Source organism: Camelus bactrianus, chromosome 6 (assembly GCF_048773025.1).
Source record: "Camelus bactrianus isolate YW-2024 breed Bactrian camel chromosome 6, ASM4877302v1, whole genome shotgun sequence".
In the NCBI taxonomy this organism is placed as follows: domain Eukaryota; kingdom Metazoa; phylum Chordata; class Mammalia; order Artiodactyla; family Camelidae; genus Camelus; species Camelus bactrianus.
The window spans coordinates 109,353,545-109,376,551 of NC_133544.1; positions in this window are offsets into that span (position 1 = coordinate 109,353,545).

The following is a 23,007-nucleotide window of genomic DNA, read 5'->3' on the forward strand; positions in this document are numbered from 1 at the left end:
TGTAGTTTATTTTTTCGAATCCTATCTGCATGTAGCGTGTGCGAAACACGGAATTTCACAGCGGGAGAATCTATGTAATTTACATATCTATTGGGTAGAACACGCTCCAACAGTATTTTCCTTAGGAAACTGCCTGATTTTTAAACTGCTAGTAGGAAAAAGCTGCAAACTCAGAGTTAATGTTTCTAGGTGTAAATATGCCTTGTATGGTGGATGAAAGTTCTGTAATACACATGTACACAACTCATTAAAAATGTTTCTCAAATCCGTGATGAATGTAGTGTATTCAGTACACGGAATGTCACGTTGATGGAAACTATGTAAATTACATATCTATTGGTGAGAAACCGCTCCAGGAGCATTTTACTGTAAAATCTACCTCTGTTTGGAAACTGGTGTTATGAAAACACTGCAAAATCTGAGCAAAATTTTAAGGTGACAATATGTCTTCAATGGTTTATTAAAGATGTGTAATTCACATTCTAACAACTCAGCAGTGAATATTTGTTGAATCCATGGTGCATGTAACTTTTTCGGAACACGGGATGTTACGGTGACGGTATCTATGAAAATGGGATGTGTATTGGATCGAACATGCAGCAAGAGAATTTTTCTGCGAAAACTGCCTGATTTTCGTAACTGAATTTAGGAATAATCTGCGAAAGATAAGTAAATATTTCTAGGTGTCAATATGTCTTGTATTGTGGTTAAAATATCGGTAATCCACATGCTCACGGTCATTAAATAATGTTTGTCAAAGCCGTGATTAATGTAACATTTTTTGAACACGGAATGTCTCAGTGAGTGAAACTCGGAAAATAACAATTCTACTGGATAGAACTCGCTTGAATTGAATTTTTCTGCGAAAATTTCATGATTTTCGGAAGTGGATGTTAGGGAAAACCTGCGAAATCAGAATAACTACATCTAGGGATAAATATGCCTTGTATGGTGAATGAAATTTTGGTAATCCACATGCTCACACTCATTAGACAATGTTTGTCGAATTCATGATGCATGTAACGTGTACGGAATACAGTGTGTCATATTGAAGGAAACAATGTAAATTACATGTCTATTGGGTAGAACTCACTTGAAGAGGATTTTTCTGCAAAATGTGCCTCATTTTCAAAACTGCCATTAGGAGAACCCTGTGAAATCTTAGAAAATGCTTCTAAGTGTCAATATGCATTGAATGGTGAATGAAAGTCCGGTAATCCACATGTTAATAACAGTGTAGTAATGATTTTTCAAACCGTGATTCATGTAGCGCTTTTTGAAATGGAATTTCACCGTAATGACACAATTTAAATTAAAATTCTATTGGGTAGAACTAGCTAGAATAGAATTTTTCTGCGAAAATTGCATGATTATCGAATCTGAAATTTGGAGATTGCTTCAAAATGAGAGTAAATATTCCTAGGTGTAAATATGCCTTTATGTTGGAAGAAAGTTCAGTAATCCACATTTTCACAACATATTAAAGAAGCTTTTTCTAATCCGTGATGCATATACCGTGTTTTTAACATGGAATTTCACGGTGACTGAAACAATGTAAATTACTTCTCTATTGGGTAGAACTCTCTCCAAGAGAATTTTTCTGCAGTAAATGCTTCATTTTTGAAACTGGCATTTGGAAAACACTGCAAAATTTGAGAAAATACTTCTAAGTATCAATTTTCAATCTATTGTGATGAAAGTTCGGTAATCCACATGCTAACAAATCTGTAGTGAATATTTTTCGAATTCATTATGCAAGTAGCATGTTCGGAACACGGAATTTCATGGCCAGAGAGTTTATGTAAATTACATTTCTCTTGGTTAGAAAACACTCCAAGAGATTTTTCCTGAGAAATCTGCCGGATTTTCGAAACTGGAATTAGGAAAACACTGCAAACTCAGATGAATATATTCTCGGTGTATATATGCCTTGTAGGGTGGATGAAAGTTCGGTAACCTGCATGCTAACAACTCTGTAGTGAATATTTGTCAAATCCGAGATACATGAAGCGTGTTTGGGACACAGAATATCACGGTGAGTGAATCTATGTAAAATGCATGTCATTTGGGTAGAACACGCTCCAAGAGTTTTTCTGCGAATTCTGCCTCATTTTCAAAACTGGCATTAGGAAAATCTTTTGAAATATGAGAAAATGCTTCAAAGTGTCAATATGGCTTTTATGGTAGATGAAAGTTCGGTAATCTTTATGCTAACAAGTCTGAAGTGAATATTTTTCGAAACCGTGATGCGTGTATCTTTTTCGGATCACGGAATTTCACGATGACGGGTTCTACGTAAATTGCATGTCTATTGGGTAGAACTCGCTCCAAGAGGATTTTTCTGTGAAAACTGCATGATTTAAAAACTGACACTAGGAGAAATATACTAACTCAGAAAATAATTTCTATGTATAAATATGCATTGTAAGGTGGATGAAAGTTCGGTAATACACATGTTCACAACTCATTAAAGAATGTTTTTCGAATCCGTGATGCATGTAACTTGTTCAGAACACGGAATGTCACGGTGAGTGAAACTAGGTATATTACATATCTTTTGGTTAGAACTCGCTTCAAGAGCATTTTCCTGCCAAATCTGCCTCATTATCAAACCTGGCATTTAAACTAATCTGTGAAATCTGAGAAAAGTATTCAAAGAGTCAGTAAGCAATCTATGGTCAATGAAAGTGATGTATTCCACTTGCTAACAACCCTGTAGTGATAATTTTTGAAACCGAGTTGCATGAAGCGTGTTCGGAACACTGAATTTCATGTTGTGTGAATCCATGTAAATTAAATGTCTATTGTTTTGAACCCGCTCCAAAAGGTTTTTGCCTTGAAATCTGCCTCAGTTCCGAAACTGGCGTTTGGAAAGCTCTGTGAAATCAGAGAAAATCCTTCTAAGCATCAATATGCCTTGTATTGTGATGAAAGTCCTGTAATCCACATGCAAACAACTCTGTAGTTTATTTTTTCGAATCCTATCTGCATGTAGCGTGTGCGAAACACGGAATTTCACAGCGGGAGAATCTATGTAATTTACATATCTATTGGGTAGAACACGCTCCAACAGTATTTTCCTTAGGAAACTGCCTGATTTTTAAACTGCTAGTAGGAAAAAGCTGCAAACTCAGAGTTAATGTTTCTAGGTGTAAATATGCCTTGTATGGTGGATGAAAGTTCTGTAATACACATGTACACAACTCATTAAAAATGTTTCTCAAATCCGTGATGAATGTAGTGTATTCAGTACACGGAATGTCACGTTGATGGAAACTATGTTAATTACATATCTATTGGTGAGAAACCGCTCCAGGAGCATTTTACTGTAAAATCTACCTCTGTTTGGAAACTGGTGTTATGAAAACACTGCAAAATCTGAGCAAAATTTTAAGGTGACAATATGTCTTCAATGGTTTATTAAAGATGTGTAATTCACATTCTAACAACTCAATAGTGAATATTTGTTGAATCCATGGTGCATGTAACTTTTTCGGAACACGGGATGTTACGGTGACGGTATCTATGAAAATGGGATGTCTATTGGATCGAACATGCAGGAAGACAATTTTTCTGCGAAAACTGCCTGATTTTCGTAACTGAATTTAGGAAAAATCTGCGAAATATAAGTAAATATTTCTAGGTGTCAATATGTCTTTTATTGTGGTTAAAATATCGGTAATCCTCATGGTCACGGTCATTAAATAATGTTTGCCAAAACCGTGATTAATGTAACGTTTTTTGAACACGGAATGTCTCAGTGAGTGAAACTCGGAAAATAACAATTCTACTGGATAGAACTCGCTTGAATTGAATTTTTCTGCGAAAATTTCATGATTTTCAGTAGTGGATGTTAGGGAAAACCTGCGAAATCAGAATAACAACATCTAGGGATAAATATGCCTTGTATGGTGAATGAAATTTTGGTAATCCACATGCTCACACTCTTTAGAGAATGTTTGTCGAATTCGTGATGCATGTAACGTGTACAGAATACAGTGTGTCATATTGAAGGAAACAATGTAAATTACATGTCTATTGGATAGAACTCACTTGAAGAGAATTTTTCTGCGAAATGTGCCTCATTTTCAAAACTGCCATTAAGAGAACCCTGTGAAATCTTAGAAAATGCTTCTAAGTGTCAATATGCATTGAATGGTGAATGAAAGTCCGGTAATCCACATGTTAATAACAGTGTAGTAATGATTTATCAAACCGTGATTCATGTAGCGCTTTTTGAAATGGAATTTCACCGTAATGAAACAATTTAAATTAAAATTCTATTGGGTCGAACTAGCTAGAATAGAATTTTTCTGCGAAAAATGCATGATTATCGAATCTGAAATTTGGAGAATGCTTCAAAATGAGAGTAAATATTTCTAGGTGTAAATATGCCTTTATGTTGGAAGAAAGTTCAGTAATCCACATTTTCACAACATATTAAAGAAGCTTTTTCTAATCCGTGATGCATATACCGTGTTTTTAACATGGAATTTCACGGTGACTGAAACAATGTAAATTACTTCTCTATTGGGTAGAACTCTCTCCAAGAGAATTTTTCTGCAGTAAATGCTTCATTTTTGAAACTGGCGTTTGGAAAACACTGCAAAATCTGAGAAAATACTTCTAAGTATCAATTTTCAATCTATTGTGATGAAAGTTCGGTAATCCACATGCTAACAAATCTGTACTGAATATTTTTCGAATTCATTATGCAAGTAGCATGTTCGGAACACGGAATTTCATGGCCAGAGATTTTATGTAAATTACATTTCTCTTGGTTAGAAAACACTCCAAGAGATTTTTCCTGAGAAATCTGCCTGATTTTCGAAACTGGATTAGGAAACTCTGCGAACTCAGATGAATACATTCTCGGTGTATTTATGCCTTGTATGGTGGATGAAAGATCGTTAATCCACATGCTAACAACTCTGTAGTAAATATTTGTCGAATCCGAGATACATGAAGCATGTTCGGAACACAGAATATCACAGTCAGCGAATCTATGTAAAATAGATCTCTCGGGCAGAACTCGTTCCAAGAACTTTTTCTGCGAATTCTGCCTCATTTTCAAAACTGGCATTAGGAAAATCTTTTGAAATATGAGAAAATGATTCAAAGTGTCAATATGGCTTTTATGGTGGATGAAAGTTCAGTAATCTTTATGCTAACAAGTCTGAAGTGAATATTTTTCGAAACCGTGATGCATGTATATTTTTTGGATCACGGAATTTCACGATGACGGGTTCTACGTAAATTGCATGTCTATTGGGTAGAACTCGCTCCAAGAGGATTTTTCTGCGAAAACTGCATGATTTAAAAACTGACATTAGGTGAAATCTACTAAATCAGAAAAAACTATCTATGTATAAATATGCATTGTAAGGTGGATGAAAGTTCGGTAATACACATGTTCACAACTCATTAAAGAATGTTTTTCGAATCCGTGATGCATGTAACGTGTTCAGAACAGGGAATGTCACGGTGAGTGACACTAGGTAAATTACATATCTTTGGGTTAGAACTCGCTCCAAGAGCATTTTCTTGCCAAATCTGCCTCATTTTCAAACCTGACATTAAAACTACTCTGTGAAATCTGAGAAAAGTCTTCAAAGTGTCAGTAAGCCATGTATGGTGGATGAAAGTGCAGTAATCCACTTGCTAACAACTCTGTAGTGAAAATTTTTGAATCCGAGATGCATAAAGCGTGTTCGGAACACGGAATTTCACGGTGAGCGAATCCATGTAAATTACATGTCTATTGTTTTGAACACGCTCCAAGAGGTTTTTGCCGTGAAAACTGCCTCAGTTTCGAAACTGGCGTTTGGAAACCTCTGTGAAATCAGAGAAAATGTTTCTAAGCATCAATATGCCTCGTATTGTGATGAAAGTCCTGTAATCCACATGCAAACAACTCTGTAGTGTATTTTTGTCGAATCCTATCTGCATGTAGCGTGTGCGAAACACGGAAATTCACAGCGGGAGAATCTATGTAATTTACATATCTATTGCATAAGACACGCTCAAAAAGATTTTTCCTTAGTAAACTGCCTGATTTTTGAAACTGCTATTAGGAAAATGCTGCAAACTCAGAGTTAATGTTTCTAGGCGTAAATATGCCTTTTATGGTGGATGAAAGTTCTGTAATACACATGTACACAACTCATTAAAAATGTTTCTCAAATCCATGATGTATGTAGTTTGTTCGGTACACGGAATGTCACGTTGAAGGAAAATAGGTAAATTACATATCTATTGGTGAGAACCCGCTCCAGGAGCATTTTACTGTGAAATCTACCTCTGTTAGGAAACTGGTGTTATGAAAACACTGCAAAACCTGAGCAAAAGCTTTAAGGTGACAATATGTCTTCAATGGTTTATTAAAGATGTGTAATTCACATTCTAACAACTCAGGAGTGAATATTTGTTGAATCCATGGTGCATGTAACTTTTTCGGAACACGGAATGTTACGGTGACGGTATCTATGGGAATGGGATGTGTATTGGATCGAACATGCAGCAAGAGAATTTTTCTGCGAAAACTGCCTGATTTTCGTAACTGAATATAGGAAAAATCTGTGAAATCTAAGTAAATATTTCTAGGTGTAAATATGCCTTGTATTGCCGTTGATATATCGGTAATCCACATGCTCACAGTCATTAAATAATGTTTGTCGAAGCCGTGATTAATGTAACGTTTTTTGAACACGGAATGTCTCAGTGAGTGAAACTCGGAAAATAACAATTCTACTGGATAGAACTCGCTTGAATTGAATTTTACTGTGAAAATTACATGGTATTCGGAAGTGGATGTTAGGAAAAACCTGCGAAATCAGAATAACAACAACTAGGTGTAAATATGCCTTGTATGGTGAATGAAACTTTGGTAATTCAGATGCTCACACTCATTAGAGAATGTTTGTCGAATTCGTGATGCATGTAACGTGTACGGAATACAGAGTGTCATATTGAAGGAAACAATGTAAATTACATGTCTATTGGGTAGATCTCGCTTGAAGAGAATTTTTCTGCGAAATGTGCCTCATTTTCAAAACTGCCATTAGGAGAACCCTGTGAAATCTGAGAAAATGCTTCTAAGTGTCAATATGCCTTGAATGGTGAATGAAAGTCCAGTAATCCACATGTTAATAACAGTGTAGTAATTATTTTTCTAACCGCGATTCATGTAGCGTTTTTTGAAATGGAAATTCACCGTATTGAAACAATTTAAATTAAAATTCTATTATGTAGAACTAGCTAGAATAGAATTTTTCTGCGAAAATTGCATGATTATCGAATCTGAAGTTTGGAGAAAGCTTCAAAATGAGAGTAAATATTTCTAGGTGTAAATATGACTTTATGTTGGAATTAAGTTCGGTAATCCACATTTTCACAACATATTAAAGAATCTTTTTCTAATCCGTGATGCATATACCGTGTTCAGAATTTGGAATTTCACGGTGACTGAAACAATGTAAATTACTTCTCTATTGGGTAGAACTCGCTCCAAGAGAATTTTTCTGCTATAAATGCTTCATTTTTGAAACTGGCGTTTGGAAAACGCTGCAAAATCTGAGAAAATACTTCTAAGTATCAATATTCAATCTATTGTGATGAAAGTTCGGTAATCCACATGCTAACAAATCTGTAGTGAATATTTTTCGAATTCATTATGCATGTAGCATGTTCGGAACATGGAATTTCATGGCCAGAGATTTTATGTAAATTACATTTCCCTTGGTTAGAAAACACTCCAAGAGATTTTTCCTGTGAAATCTGCCTGATTTTTGACACTGGAATTAGGAAACACTGCGAACTCAGATGAAAAGATTCTCGGTGTACATATGCCTTGTATGGTGGATGAAAGTTCGGTAATCCGCATGCTAACAACTCTGTAGTAAATATTTGTCGAATCCGAGATACATGAAGCGTGTTCGGAACACAGAATATCACAGTAAGCGAAACTATGTAAAATACATCTCTCGGGTAGAACTCGTTCCAAGAACTTTTTCTGCGAATTCTGCCTCATTTTCAAAACTGGCATTAGGAAAATATTTGAAATATGAGAAAATGCTTCAAAGTGTCAATATGGCTTTTATGGTGGATGAAATTTCGGTAATCTTTATGCTAACAAGTCTGAAGTGAATATTTTTCGAAACCGTGATGCATGTATCTTTTTCGGATCACGGAATTTCACGATGACGGGTTCTACGTAAATTGCATGTCTATTGGGTAGAAGTCGCTCCAAGAGGATTTTTCTGTGAAAACTGCATGATTAAAAACTGACTCTAGGAGAAATATACTAAATCAGAAAATAATTTCTATGTATAAATATGCATTGTAAGGTGGATGAAAGTTCGGTAATACACATGTTCACAACTCATTAAAGAATGTTTGTCGAATCCGTGATGCATGTAACGTGTTCAGAACACGGAATATCACGGTGAGTGAAACTAGGTAAATTACATATCTTTGGGTTAGAACTCTCTCCAACAGCATATTCCTGCCAAATCTGCCTCATTTTCAAACCTGACATTAAAACTACTCTGTGAAATCTGAGAAAAGTCTTCAAAGTGTCAGTAAGCCATGTATGGTGGATGAAAGTGCACTAATCCACTTGCTAACAACTCTGTAGTGAAAATTTTTGAATCCGAGATGCATGAAGCGTGTTCGGAACACGGAATTTCACGGTGAGCGAATCCATGTAAAGTACATGTCTATTGTTTTGAACACGCTCCAAGAGGTTTTTGCCGTGAAAACTGCCTCAGTTTCGAAACTGGCGTTTGGAAAGCTCTGTGAAATCAGAGAAAATGTTTTTTGCATCAATATGCCTTGTATTGTGATGAAAGACCTGTAATCCACATGCAAACAACTCTGTAGTGTATTTTTGTCGAATCCTATCTGCATGTATCGTGGGTGAAACACGGAATTTCACAGCGGGATAATCTATTTAATTTACATATCTATTGTGTAAGACACGCTCAAAAAGGTTTTTCCTTAGGTAACTGCCTGATTTTTGAAACTGCTATTAGGAAAAAGCTGCAAACTCAGAGTTAATGTTTCTAGGTGTAAATATGCCTTGTATGGTGGATGAAAGATCTGTAATACACATGTAAACAACTCATTAAAGATGTTTCTCAAATCCGTGATGTATGTAGTTTGTTCGGTACACGGAATGTCACGTTGAAGGAAAATAGGTAAATTACATATCTATTGGTGAGAACCCGCTCCCGGAGCATTTTACTGTAAAATCTACCTCTGTTTGGAAACTGGTGTTATGAAAACAATGCAAAACCAGAGCAAAAGCTTTAAGGTGACAATATGTCTTCAATGGTTTATTAAAGATGTGTAATTCACATTCTAACAACTCAGGAGTGAATATTTGTTGAATCCATGGTGCATGTACTTTTTTCGGAACACGGAATGTTACGGTGACGGTATCTATGGAAATGGGATGTGTATTGGATCGAACATGCAGCAAGAGAATTTTTCTGCGAAAACTGCCTGATTTTCGTAACTGAATATAGGAAAAATCTGTGAAATCTAAGTAAATATTTCTAGGTGTAAATATGCCTTGTATTGTGGTTGAAACATCGGGAATCCACATGCTCACGGTTAATAAATAATGTTTGTCGAAGCCGAGATTAATGTAACGTTTTCGGAACACGGAATATCTCGGTGAGTGAAACACGGATAATAACAATTCTACTGGATAGAACTCGCTTGAATTGAATTTTTCTGCGAAAATTTCATGATTTTCGGACGTGGATGTTACTAAAAACCTGCGAAATCAGAATAACAACAACTAGGTGTAAATATGCCTTGTATGGTGAATGAAATTTTGGTAATACAGATGCTCACACTCATTAGAGAATGTTTGTCGAATTCGTGATGCATGTAACGTGTACGGAATACAGAGTGTCACATTGAAGGAAACAATGTAAATTACATGTTTATTGGGTAGAACTCGCTTGAAGAGAATTTTTCTGCGAAATGTGCCTCTTTTTCAAAACTGCCATTAGGAGAACCCTGTGAAATCTGAGAAAATGCTTCTAAGTGTCAATATGCCTTGAATGGTGAATGAAAGTCCGGTAATCCACACGTTAATAACAGTGTAGTAATTATTTTTCAAACCGTGATTCATGTAGCGTTTTTTGAAATGGAATTTCACCGTAATGAAACAATTTAAATTAGAATTCTATTGGGTAGAACTAGCTAGAATAGAATTTTTCTGCGGAAATTGCATGATTATCGAATCTGAAGTTTGGAGAAAGCTTTAAAATGAGAGTAAATATTTCTAGGTTTAAATATGACTTTATGTTGGAAGAAAGTTCGGTAATCCACATTTTCACAACATATTAAAGAATCTTTTTCTAATCCGTGATGCATATACCGTGTTCAGAATTTGGAATTTCACGGTGACTGAAACAATGTAAATTACTTCTCTATTGGGTAGAACTCGCTCCAAGAGAATTTTTCTGCTATAAATGCTTCATTTTTGAAACTGGCGTTTGGAAAACGCTGCAAAATCTGAGAAAATACTTCTAAGTATCAATATTCAATCTATTGTGATGAAACTTCGGTAATCCACATGCTAACAAATCTGTAGTGAATATTTTTCGAATCCATTATGCATGTAGCATGTTCGGAACATGGAATTTCATGGCCAGAGATTTTATGTAAATTACATTTCTCTTGGTTAGAAAACACTCCAAGAGATTTTTCCTGAGAAATCTGCCTGATTTTCGAAACTGCAATTAGGAAACACTGCGAACTCAGATGAAAAGATTCTCGGTGTTCATATGCCTTGTATGGTGGATGAAAGTTCGGTAATCCGCATGCTAACAACTCTGTAGTGAGTATTTGTCGAATCCGAGATACATGAAGCGTGTTCGGAACACAGAATATCACAGTAAGCGAATCTATGTAAAATAGATCTCTCGGGTAGAAATCGTTCCAAGAACTTTTTCTGCGAATTCTGCCTCATTTTCAAAACTGGCAATAGGAAAAACTTTCGAAATATGAGAAAATGCTTCAAAGTGTCAATATGGCTTTTATGGTGGATGAAACTTCGATAATCCTTATGCTAACAAGTCTGAAGTGAATATTTGTCGAATCCGTGATGCATGTATTTTTTCGGATCACGGAATTTCACGATGACGGGTTCTACGTAAATTGCATGTCTATTGGGTAGAACTCGCTCCAATAGGATTTTTATGTGAAAACTGCATGATTTAAAAAATGACACTAGGAGAAATATACTAAATCAGAAAATAATTTCCATGTATAAATATGTATTGTAAGGTGGATGAAAGTTCAGTAATATACATGTTCACAACTCATTAAAGAATGTTTGTCGAATCCGTGATGCATGTAACGTGTTCAGAACACGGAATGTCACGGTGAGTGAAACTAGGTAAATTACATATCTTTGGGTTAGAACTCGCTCCAAGAGCATTTTCCTGCCAAATCTGCCTCATTTTCAAACCTGACATTAAAACAAATCTGTGAAATCTGAGAAAAGTCTTCAAAGTTTCTGTAAGCCATGTATGGTGGATGAAAGTGCTGTAATCTACTTGCTAACAACTCTGTATTGAATATTTGTCGAATCCGAGATGCATGAATTGTGTTCGGAATACGGAATTTCACGGTGAGCGAATCCATGTAAATTACATGTCTATTGTTTTGAACACGCTCCAAGAGGTTTTTGCCGTGAAAACTGCCTCAGTTTCGAAACTGGCGTTTGGAAAGCTCTGTGAAATCAGAGAAAATGCTTCTAAGCATCAATATGCCTTGTATTGTGATGAAAGTCCTGTAATCCACATGCAAACAACTCTGTAGTGTATTTGTTTCGAATCATTTCTGCATGTAGCTTGTGCGAAACACGGAATTTCACAGCGGGAGACTCTATGTAATTTACATATGTATTGCGTAAGACACGCTCAAAAAGATTTTTCCTTTGGAAACTGCCTGATTTTTGAAACTGCTATTAGGAAAAAGCTGCAAACTCAGAGTTAGTGTTTCTAGGTGTAAATATGCCTTGTATGGTGGATGAAAGGTCTGTAATACACATGTACACAACTCATTAAAAATGTTTCTCAAATCCGTGATTTATGTAGTGTGTTCGGAACACGGAATGTCACGTTGAAAGAAAATATGTAAATTACACATCTATTGGTGAGAAACCGCTCCCGGAGAATTTTACTGTAAAATCTACCTCTGTTTGGAAACTGGTGTTATGAAAACAATGCAAAACCAGAGCAAAAGCTTTAAGGTGACAATATGTCTTCAATGGTTTATTAAAGATGTGTAATTCACATTCTAACAACTCAGGAGTGAATATTTGTTGAATCCATTGTGCATGTAACTTTTTCGGAACATGCAATATTACGGTGACGGTATCTATGTAAATGGGATGTCTATTGGATCGAACATGCATCAAGAGAATTTTTCGGCGAAAACTGCCTGATTTTCATAACTGACGTTAGGAAAAATCTGCGAAATCTAAGTAAATATTTCTAGGTGTGATTATGCCTTGTATTGTGGTTGAAAAATCGGTAATCCACATGCTCACAGTCATTAAATTATGTTTGTCGAAGCCGTGATTAATGTAACTTTTTCGGAACACGCAATGTCTCGGTGAGTGAAACTCGGAAAATAACAATTCTACTGGATAGAACTGGCTTGAATTGAATTTTTCTGCGAAAATTTCATGATTTTCAAAACTGGATGTTAGGAAAAAACTGCGAAATCAGAATAACTACATCTAGGTGTAAATATGCCTTGTATGGTGGATGAAAGTTCGGTAATCCAGATGCTCACACTCATTAGAGCATGTTTATCGAATTCGTGATGCATGAAACGTGTACGGAATACAGAGTGTCATATTGAAGGAAACAATGTAAATTACATGTCTATTGGGTAGATTTCGCTTGAAGAGAATTTTTCTGTGAAATGTGCCTCATTTTTAAAACTGCTATTTGGAGAACCCTGTGAAATCTGAGAAAATGCTTCTAAGTGTCAATATGCCTTGAATGGTGAATGAAAGTCCGGTAATCCACATGTTAATAACAGTGTAGTAATTATTTTTCAAACCTTGATACATGTAGCGTTTTTTGAAATGGAATTTCACCGTAATGAAACAATTTAAATTAAAATTCTATTGGGTAGAACTAGCTAGAATAGAATTTTTCTGCGGAAATTGCATGATTATCAAATCTGAAGTTTGGAGAAAGCTTCAAAATGAGAGTAAATATTTCTAGGTGTAAATATGACTTTATGTGGAAGAAAGTCCTGTAATCCACATTTTCAAAACATATTAAAGAATCTTTTTCTAATCCGTGATGCATATTCCGTGTTTGGAACGTGGAATTTCACGGTGACTGAAACAATGTAAATTACTTCTCTATTGGGCAGAACTCGCTCCAAGAGGATTTTTCTGTGAAAACTGCATGATTAAAAACTGACACTAGGAGAAATATACTAAATCAGAAAATAATTTCTATGTATTAATATGCTTTGTAATGTGGATGAAAGTTCGGTAATACACATGTTCACAACTCATTAAAGAATGTTTGTCGAATCCGTGATGCATGTAACGTGTTCAGAACACGGAATATCACGGTGAGTGAAACTAGGTAAATTACATATCTTTGGGTTAGAACTCTCTCCAACAGCATATTCCTGCCAAATCTGCCTCATTTTCAAACCTGACATTAAAACTACTCTGTGAAATATGAGAAAAGTCTTCAAAGTGTCAGTAAGCCATGTATGGTGGATGAAAGTGCACTAATCCACTTGCTAACAACTCTGTAGTGAAAATTTTTGAATCCGAGATGCATGAAGCGTGTTCGGAACACGGAATTTCACGGTGAGCGAATCCATGTAAAGTACATGTCTATTGTTTTGAACACGCTCCAAGAGGTTTTTGCCGTGAAAACTGCCTCAGTTTCGAAACTGGCGTTTGGAAAGCTCTGTGAAATCAGAGAAAATGTTTTTTGCATCAATATGCCTTGTATTGTGATGAAAGACCTGTAATCCACATGCAAACAACTCTGTAGTGTATTTTTGTCGAATCCTATCTGCATGTATCGTGGGCGAAACACGGAATTTCACAGCGGGATAATCTATTTAATTTACATATCTATTGTGTAAGACACGCTCAAAAACATTTTTCCTTAGGTAACTGCCTGATTTTTGAAACTGCTATTAGGAAAAAGCTGCAAACTCAGAGTTAATGTTTCTAGGTGTAAATATGCCTTGTATGGTGGATGAAAGATCTGTAATACACATGTAAACAACTCATTAAAGATGTTTCTCAAATCCGTGATGTATGTAGTTTGTTCGGTACACGGAATGTCACGTTGAAGGAAAATAGGTAAATTACATATCTATTGGTGAGACCCTGCTCCCGGAGCATTTTACTGTAAAATCTACCTCTGTTTGGAAACTGGTTTTATGAAAACAATGCAAAACCAGAGCAAAAGTTTTAAGGTGACAATATGTCTTCAATGGTTAATTAAAGATGTGTAATTCACATTCTAACAACTCAGGAGTTAATATTTGTTGAATCCATGGTGCATGTACTTTTTTCGGATCACGGAATTTTACGGTGACAGTATCTATGGAAATGGGATGTGTATTGGATCGAACATGCAGCAAGAGAATTTTTCTGCGAAAACTGCCTGATTTTCGTAACTGAATATAGGAAAAATCTGTGAAATCTAAGTAAATATTTCTAGGTGTAAATATGCCTTGTATTGTGGTTGAAACATCGGGAATCCACATGCTCACGGTTAATAAATAATGTTTGTCGAAGCCGTGATTAATGTAACGTTTTCGGAACACGGAATATCTCGGTGAGTGAAACACGGATAATAACAATTCTACTGGATAGAACTCGCTTGAATTGAATTTTTCTGCGAAAATTTCATGATTTTCGGAAGTGGATGTTACTAAAAACCTGCGAAATCAGAATAACAACAACTAGGTGTAAATATGCCTTGTATGGTGAATGAAATTTTGGTAATACAGATGCTCACACTCATTAGAGAATGTTTGTCGAATTCGTGATGCATGTAACGTGTACGGAATACAGAGTGTCACATTGAAGGAAACAATGTAAATTACATGTCTATTGGGTAGAACTCGCTTGAAGAGAATTTTTCTGCGAAATGTGCCTCATTTTCAAAACTGCCATTAGGAGAACCCTGTGAAATCTGAGAAAATGCTTCTAAGTGTCAATATGCCTTGAATGGTGAATGAAAGTCCGGTAATCCACATGTTAATAACAGTGTAGTAATTATTTTTCTAACCGTGATTCATGTAGCGTTTTTTGAAATGGAATTTCACCGTAATGAAACAATTTAAATTAAAATTCTATTGGGTAGAACTAGCTAGAATAGAATTTTTCTGCGAAAATTGCATGATTATCGAATCTGAAGTTTGGAGAAAGCTTTAAAATGAGAGTAAATATTTCTAGGTTTAAATATGCCTTTATGTTGGAAGAAAGTTCGGTAATCCACATTTTCACAACATATTAAAGGATCTTTTTCTAATCCGTGATGCATATACCGTGTTTGGAACGTGGAATTTCACGGTGACTGAAACAATGTAAATTACTACTCTATTGGGTAGAACTCGCTCCAAGAGAATTTTTCTGCAATAAATGTTTCATTTTTGAAATTGGCGTTTGGAAAACACTGCAAAATCTGAGAAAATACTTCTAAGTATCAATTTTCAATCTCTTGTGATGAAAGTTCGGTAATCCACATGCTAACAAATCTGTAGTGAATATTTTTCGAATTCATTATGCATGTAGCATGTTCGGAACATGGAATTTCATGGCCAGAGAGTTTATGTAAATTACATTTCTCTTGGTTAGAAAACACTCCAAGAGATTTTTCCTGAGAAATCTGCCTGATTTTCGACACTGTAATTAGGAAACACTGCGAACTCAGTTGAATAGAATTTCGGTGTATTTATGCCTAGTATGGTGGATGAAAGATCGTTAATCCACATGCTAACAACTCTGTAGTGAATATTTGTCGAATCCGAGACACATGAAGCGTGTTCGGAACACAGAATTTCACAGTAAGCGAATCTATGTAAAATAGATCTCTCAGGTAGAACTCGTTCCAAGAACTTTTTCTGCGAATTCTGCCTCATTTTCAAAACTGTCATTAGGAAAATCTTTTGAAATATGAGAAAATGCTTCAAAGTGTCAATATGACTTTTATGGTGGATGAAATTTCGGTAATCTTTATGCTAACAAGTCTGAAGTGAATATTTTTCGAATCCGTGATGCATGTATCTTTTTCGGATCACGGAATTTCACGATGACGGGTTCTACGTAAATTGCATGTCTATTGGGTAGAAGTCGCTCCAAGAGGATTTTTCTGTGAAAACTGCATGATTAAAAACTGACACTAGGAGAAATATACTAAATCAGAAAATAATTTCTATGTATAAATATGCATTGTAAGGTGGATGAAAGTTCGGTAATACACATGTTCACAACTCATTAAAGAATGTTTGTCGAATCCGTGATGCATGTAACGTGTTCAGAACACGGAATATCACGGTGAGTGAAACTAGGTAAATTACATATCTTTGGGTTAGAACTCTCTCCAACAGCATATTCCTGCCAAATCTGCCTCATTTTCAAACCTGACATTAAAACTACTCTGTGAAATATGAGAAAAGTCTTCAAAGTGTCAGTAAGCCATGTATGGTGGATGAAAGTGCACTAATCCACTTGCTAACAACTCTGTAGTGAAAATTTTTGAATCCGAGATGCATGAAGCGTGTTCGGAACACGGAATTTCACGGTGAGCGAATCCATGTAAAGTACATGTCTATTGTTTTGAACACGCTCCAAGAGGTTTTTGCCGTGAAAACTGCCTCAGTTTCGAAACTGGCGTTTGGAAAGCTCTGTGAAATCAGAGAAAATGTTTTTTGCATCAATATGCCTTGTATTGTGATGAAAGACCTGTAATCCACATGCAAACAACTCTGTAGTGTATTTTTGTCGAATCCTATCTGCATGTATCGTGGGCGAAACACGGAATTTCACAGCGGGATAATCTATTTAATTTACATATCTATTGTGTAAGACACGCTCAAAAAGATTTTTCCTTAGGTAACTGCCTGATTTTTGAAACTGCTATTAGGAAAAAGCTGCAAACTCAGAGTTAATGTTTCTAGGTGTAAATATGCCTTGTATGGTGGATGAAAGATCTGTAATACACATGTAAACAACTCATTAAAGATGTTTCTCAAATCCGTGATGTATGTAGTTTGTTCGGTACACGGAATGTCACGTTGAAGGAAAATAGGTAAATTACATATCTATTGGTGAGAACCCGCTCCCGGAGCATTTTACTGTAAAATCTACCTCTGTTTGGAAACTGGTTTTATGAAAACAATGCAAAACCAGAGCAAAAGTTTTAAGGTGACAATATGTCTTCAATGGTTTATTAAAGATGTGTAATTCACATTCTAACAACTCAGGAGTTAATATTTGTTGAATCCATGGTGCATGTACTTTTTTCGGAACACGGAATGTTACGGTGACAGTATCTATGGAAATGGGATGTGTATTGGATCGAACATGCAGCAAGAGAATTTTTCTGCGAAAACTGCCTGATTTTCGTAACTGAATATAGGAAAAATCTGTGAAATCTAAGTAAATATTTCTAGGTGTAAATATGCCTTGTATTGTGGTTGAAACATCGGGAATCCACATGCTCACGGTTAATAAATAATGTTTGTCGAAGCCGTGATTAATGTAACGTTTTCGGAACACGGAATATCTCGGTGAGTGAAACACGGATAATAACAATTCTACTGGATAGAACTCGCTTGAATTGAATTTTTCTGCGAAAATTTCATGATTTTCGGAAGTGGATGTTACTAAAAACCTGCGAAATCAGAATAACAACAACTAGGTGTAAATATGCCTTGTATGGTGAATGAAATTTTGGTAATACAGATGCTCACACTCATTAGAGAATGTTTGTCGAATTCGTGATGCATGTAACGTGTACGGAATACAGAGTGTCACATTGAAGGAAACAATGTAAATTACATGTCTATTGGGTAGAACTCGCTTGAAGAGAATTTTTCTGCGAAATGTGCCTCATTTTCAAAACTGCCATTAGGAGAACCCTGTGAAATCTGAGAAAATGCTTCTAAGTGTCAATATGCCTTGAATGGTGAATGAAAGTCCGGTAATCCACATGTTAATAACAGTGTAGTAATTATTTTTCTAACCGTGATTCATGTAGCGTTTTTTGAAATGGAATTTCACCGTAATGAAACAATTTAAATTAAAATTCTATTGGGTAGAACTAGCTAGAATAGAATTTTTCTGCGAAAATTGCATGATTATCGAATCTGAAGTTTGGAGAAAGCTTTAAAATGAGAGTAAATATTTCTAGGTTTAAATATGACTTTATGTTGGAAGAAAGTTTGGTAATCCACATTTTCACAACATATTAAAGAATCTTTTTCTAATCCGTGATGCATATACCGTGTTCAGAATTTGGAATTTCACGGTGACTGAAACAATGTAAATTACTTCTCTATTGGGTAGAACTCGCTCCAAGAGAATTTTTCTGCTATAAATGCTTCATTTTTGAAACTGGCGTTTGGAAAACGCTGCAAAATCTGAGAAAATACTTCTAAGTATCAATATTCAATCTATTGTGATGAAACTTCGGTAATCCACATGCTAACAAATCTGTAGTGAATATTTTTCGTATCCATTATGCATGTAGCATGTTCGGAACATGGAATTTCATGGCCAGAGATTTTATGTAAATTACATTTCTCTTGGTTAGAAAACACTCCAAGAGATTTTTCCTGAGAAATCTGCCTGATTTTCGAAACTGCTATTAGGAAACACTGCGAACTCAGATGAAAAGATTCTCGGTGTTCATATGCCTTGTATGGTGGATGAAAGTTCGGTAATCCGCATGCTAACAACTCTGTAGTGAGTATTTGTCGAATCCGAGATACATGAAGCGTGTTCGGAACACAGAATATCACAGTAAGCGAATCTATGTAAAATAGATCTCTCGGGTAGAAATCGTTCCAAGAACTTTTTCTGCGAATTCTGCCTCATTTTCAAAACTGGCATTAGGAAAAACTTTCGAAATATGAGAAAATGCTTCAAAGTGTCAATATGGCTTTTATGGTGGATGAAACTTCGGTAATCCTTATGCTAACAAGTCTGAAGTGAATATTTGTCGAATCCGTGATGCATGTATTTTTTCGGATCACGGAATTTCACGATGACGGGTTCTACGTAAATTGCATGTCTATTGGGTAGAACTCGCTCCAATAGGATTTTTATGTGAAAACTGCATGATTTAAAAACTGACATTAGGAGAAATATACTAAATCAGAAAATAATTTCCATGTATAAATATGTATTGTAAGGTGGATGAAAGTTCAGTAATATACATGTTCACAACTCATTAAAGAATGTTTGTCGAATCCGTGATGCATGTAACGTGTTCAGAACACGGAATGTCACGGTGAGTGAAACTAGGTAAATTACATATCTTTGGGTTAGAACTCGCTCCAAGAGCATTTTCCTGCCAAATCTGCCTCATTTTCAAACCTGACATTAAAACAAATCTGTGAAATCTGAGAAAAGTCTTCAAAGTTTCTGTAAGCCATGTATGGTGGATGAAAGTGCTGTAATCTACTTGCTAACAACTCTGTATTGAATATTTGTCGAATCCGAGATGCATGAATTGTGTTCGGAACACGGAATTTCACGGTGAGCGAATCCATGTAAATTACATGTCTATTGTTTTGAACACGCTCCAAGAGTTTTTTGCCGTGAAAACTGCCTCAGTTACGAAACTGGCGTTTGGAAAGCTCTGTGAAATCAGAGAAAATGCTTCTAAGCATCAATATGCCTTGTATTGTGATGAAAGTCCTGTAATCCACATGCAAACAACTCTGTAGTGTATTTGTTTCGAATCATTTCTGCATGTAGCTTGTGCGAAACACGGAATTTCACAGCGGGAGAAACTATGTAATTTACATATGTATTGCGTAAGACACGCTCAAAAAGATTTTTCCTTTGGAAACTGCCTGATTTTTGAAACTGCTATTAGGAAAAAGCTGCAAACTCAGAGTTAGTGTTTCTAGGTGTAAATATGCCTTGTATGGTGGATGAAAGGTCTGTAATACACATGTACACAACTCATTAAAAATGTTTCTCAAATCCGTGATTTATGTAGTGTGTTCGGAACACGGAATGTCACGTTGAAAGAAAATATGTAAATTACACATCTATTGGTGAGAAACCGCTCCCGGAGTATTTTACTGTAAAATCTACCTCTGTTTGGAAACTGGTGTTATGAAAACAATGCAAAACCAGAGCAAAAGCTTTAAGGTGACAATATGTCTTCAATGGTTTATTAAAGATGTGTAATTCACATTCTAACAACTCAGGAGTGAATATTTGTTGAATCCATTGTGCATGTAACTTTTTCGGAACATGCAATATTACGGTGACGGTATCTATGTAAATGGGATGTCTATTGGATCGAACATGCAGCAAGAGAATTTTTCGGCGAAAACTGCCTGATTTTCATAACTGACGTTAGGAAAAATCTGCGAAATCTAAGTAAATATTTCTAGGTGTGATTATGCCTTGTATTGTGGTTGAAACATCGGTAATCCACATGCTCACAGTCATTAAATTATGTTTGTCGAAGCCGTGATTAATGTAACTTTTTCGGAACACGCAATGTCTCGGTGAGTGAAACTCGGAAAATAACAATTCTACTGGATAGAACTGGCTTGAATTGAATTTTTCTGCGAAAATTTCATGATTTTCAAAACTGGATGTTAGGAAAAAACTGCGAAATCAGAATAACTACATCTAGGTGTAAATATGCCTTGTATGGTGGATGAAAGTTCGGTAATCCAGATGCTCACACTCATTAGAGCATGTTTATCGAATTCGTGATGCATGAAACGTGTACGGAATACAGAGTGTCATATTGAAGGAAACAATGTAAATTACATGTCTATTGGGTAGATTTCGCTTGAAGAGAATTTTTCTGTGAAATGTGCCTCATTTTCAAAACTGCTATTAGGAGAACCCTGTGAAATCTGAGAAAATGCTTCTAAGTGTCAATATGCCTTGAATGGTGAATGAAAGTCCGGTAATCCACATGTTAATAACAGTGTAGTAATTATTTTTCAAACCGTGATACATGTAGCGTTTTTTGAAATGGAATTTCACCGTAATGAAACAATTTAAATTAAAATTCTATTGGGTAGAACTAGCTAGAATAGAATTTTTCTGCGGAAATTGCATGATTATCGAATCTGAAGTTTGGAGAAAGCTTCAAAATGAGAGTAAATATTTCTAGGTATAAATATGACTTTATGTGGAAGAAAGTTCTGTAATCCACATTTTCAAAACATATTAAAGAATCTTTTTCTAATCCGTGATGCATATTCCGTGTTTGGAACGTGGAATTTCACGGTGACTGAAACAATGTAAATTACTTCTCTATTGGGCAGAACTCGCTCCAAGAGGATTTTTCTGTGAAAACTGCATGATTAAAAACTGACACTAGGAGAAATATACTAAATCAGAAAATAATTTCTATGTATTAATATGCTTTGTAATGTGGATGAAAGTTTGGTAATACACATGTTCACAACTCATTAAAGAATGTTTGTCGAATCCGTGATGCATGTAACGTGTTCAGAACACGGAATATCACGGTGAGTGAAACTAGGTAAATTACATATCTTTGGGTTAGAACTCTCTCCAACAGCATATTCCTGCCAAATCTGCCTCATTTTCAAACCTGACATTAAAACTACTCTGTGAAATATGAGAAAAGTCTTCAAAGTGTCAGTAAGCCATGTATGGTGGATGAAAGTGCACTAATCCACTTGCTAACAACTCTGTAGTGAAAATTTTTGAATCCGAGATGCATGAAGCGTGTTCGGAACACGGAATTTCACGGTGAGCGAATCCATGTAAAGTACATGTCTATTGTTTTGAACACGCTCCAAGAGGTTTTTGCCGTGAAAACTGCCTCAGTTTCGAAACTGGCGTTTGGAAAGCTCTGTGAAATCAGAGAAAATGTTTTTTGCATCAATATGCCTTGTATTGTGATGAAAGACCTGTAATCCACATGCAAACAACTCTGTAGTGTATTTTTGTCGAATCCTATCTGCATGTATCGTGGGCGAAACACGGAATTTCACAGCGGGATAATCTATTTAATTTACATATCTATTGTGTAAGACACGCTCAAAAAGATTTTTCCTTAGGTAACTGCCTGATTTTTGAAACTGCTATTAGGAAAAAGCTGCAAACTCAGAGTTAATGTTTCTAGGTGTAAATATGCCTTGTATGGTGGATGAAAGATCTGTAATACACATGTAAACAACTCATTAAAGATGTTTCTCAAATCCGTGATGTATGTAGTTTTTTCGGTACACAGAATGTCACGTTGAAGGAAAATAGGTAAATTACATATCTATTGGTGAGACCCTGCTCCCGGAGCATTTTACTGTAAAATCTACCTCTGTTTGGAAACTGGTTTTATGAAAACAATGCAAAACCAGAGCAAAAGTTTTAAGGTGACAATATGTCTTCAATGGTTTATTAAAGATGTGTAATTCACATTCTAACAACTCAGGAGTTAATATTTGTTGAATCCATGGTGCATGTACTTTTTTCGGAACACGGAATGTTACGGTGACAGTATCTATGGAAATGGGATGTGTATTGGATCGAACATGCAGCAAGAGAATTTTTCTGCGAAAACTGCCTGATTTTCGTAACTGAATATAGGAAAAATCTGTGAAATCTAAGTAAATATTTCTAGGTGTAAATATGCCTTGTATTGTGGTTGAAACATCGGGAATCCACATGCTCACGGTTAATAAATAATGTTTGTCGAAGCCGTGATTAATGTAACGTTTTCGGAACACGGAATATCTCGGTGAGTGAAA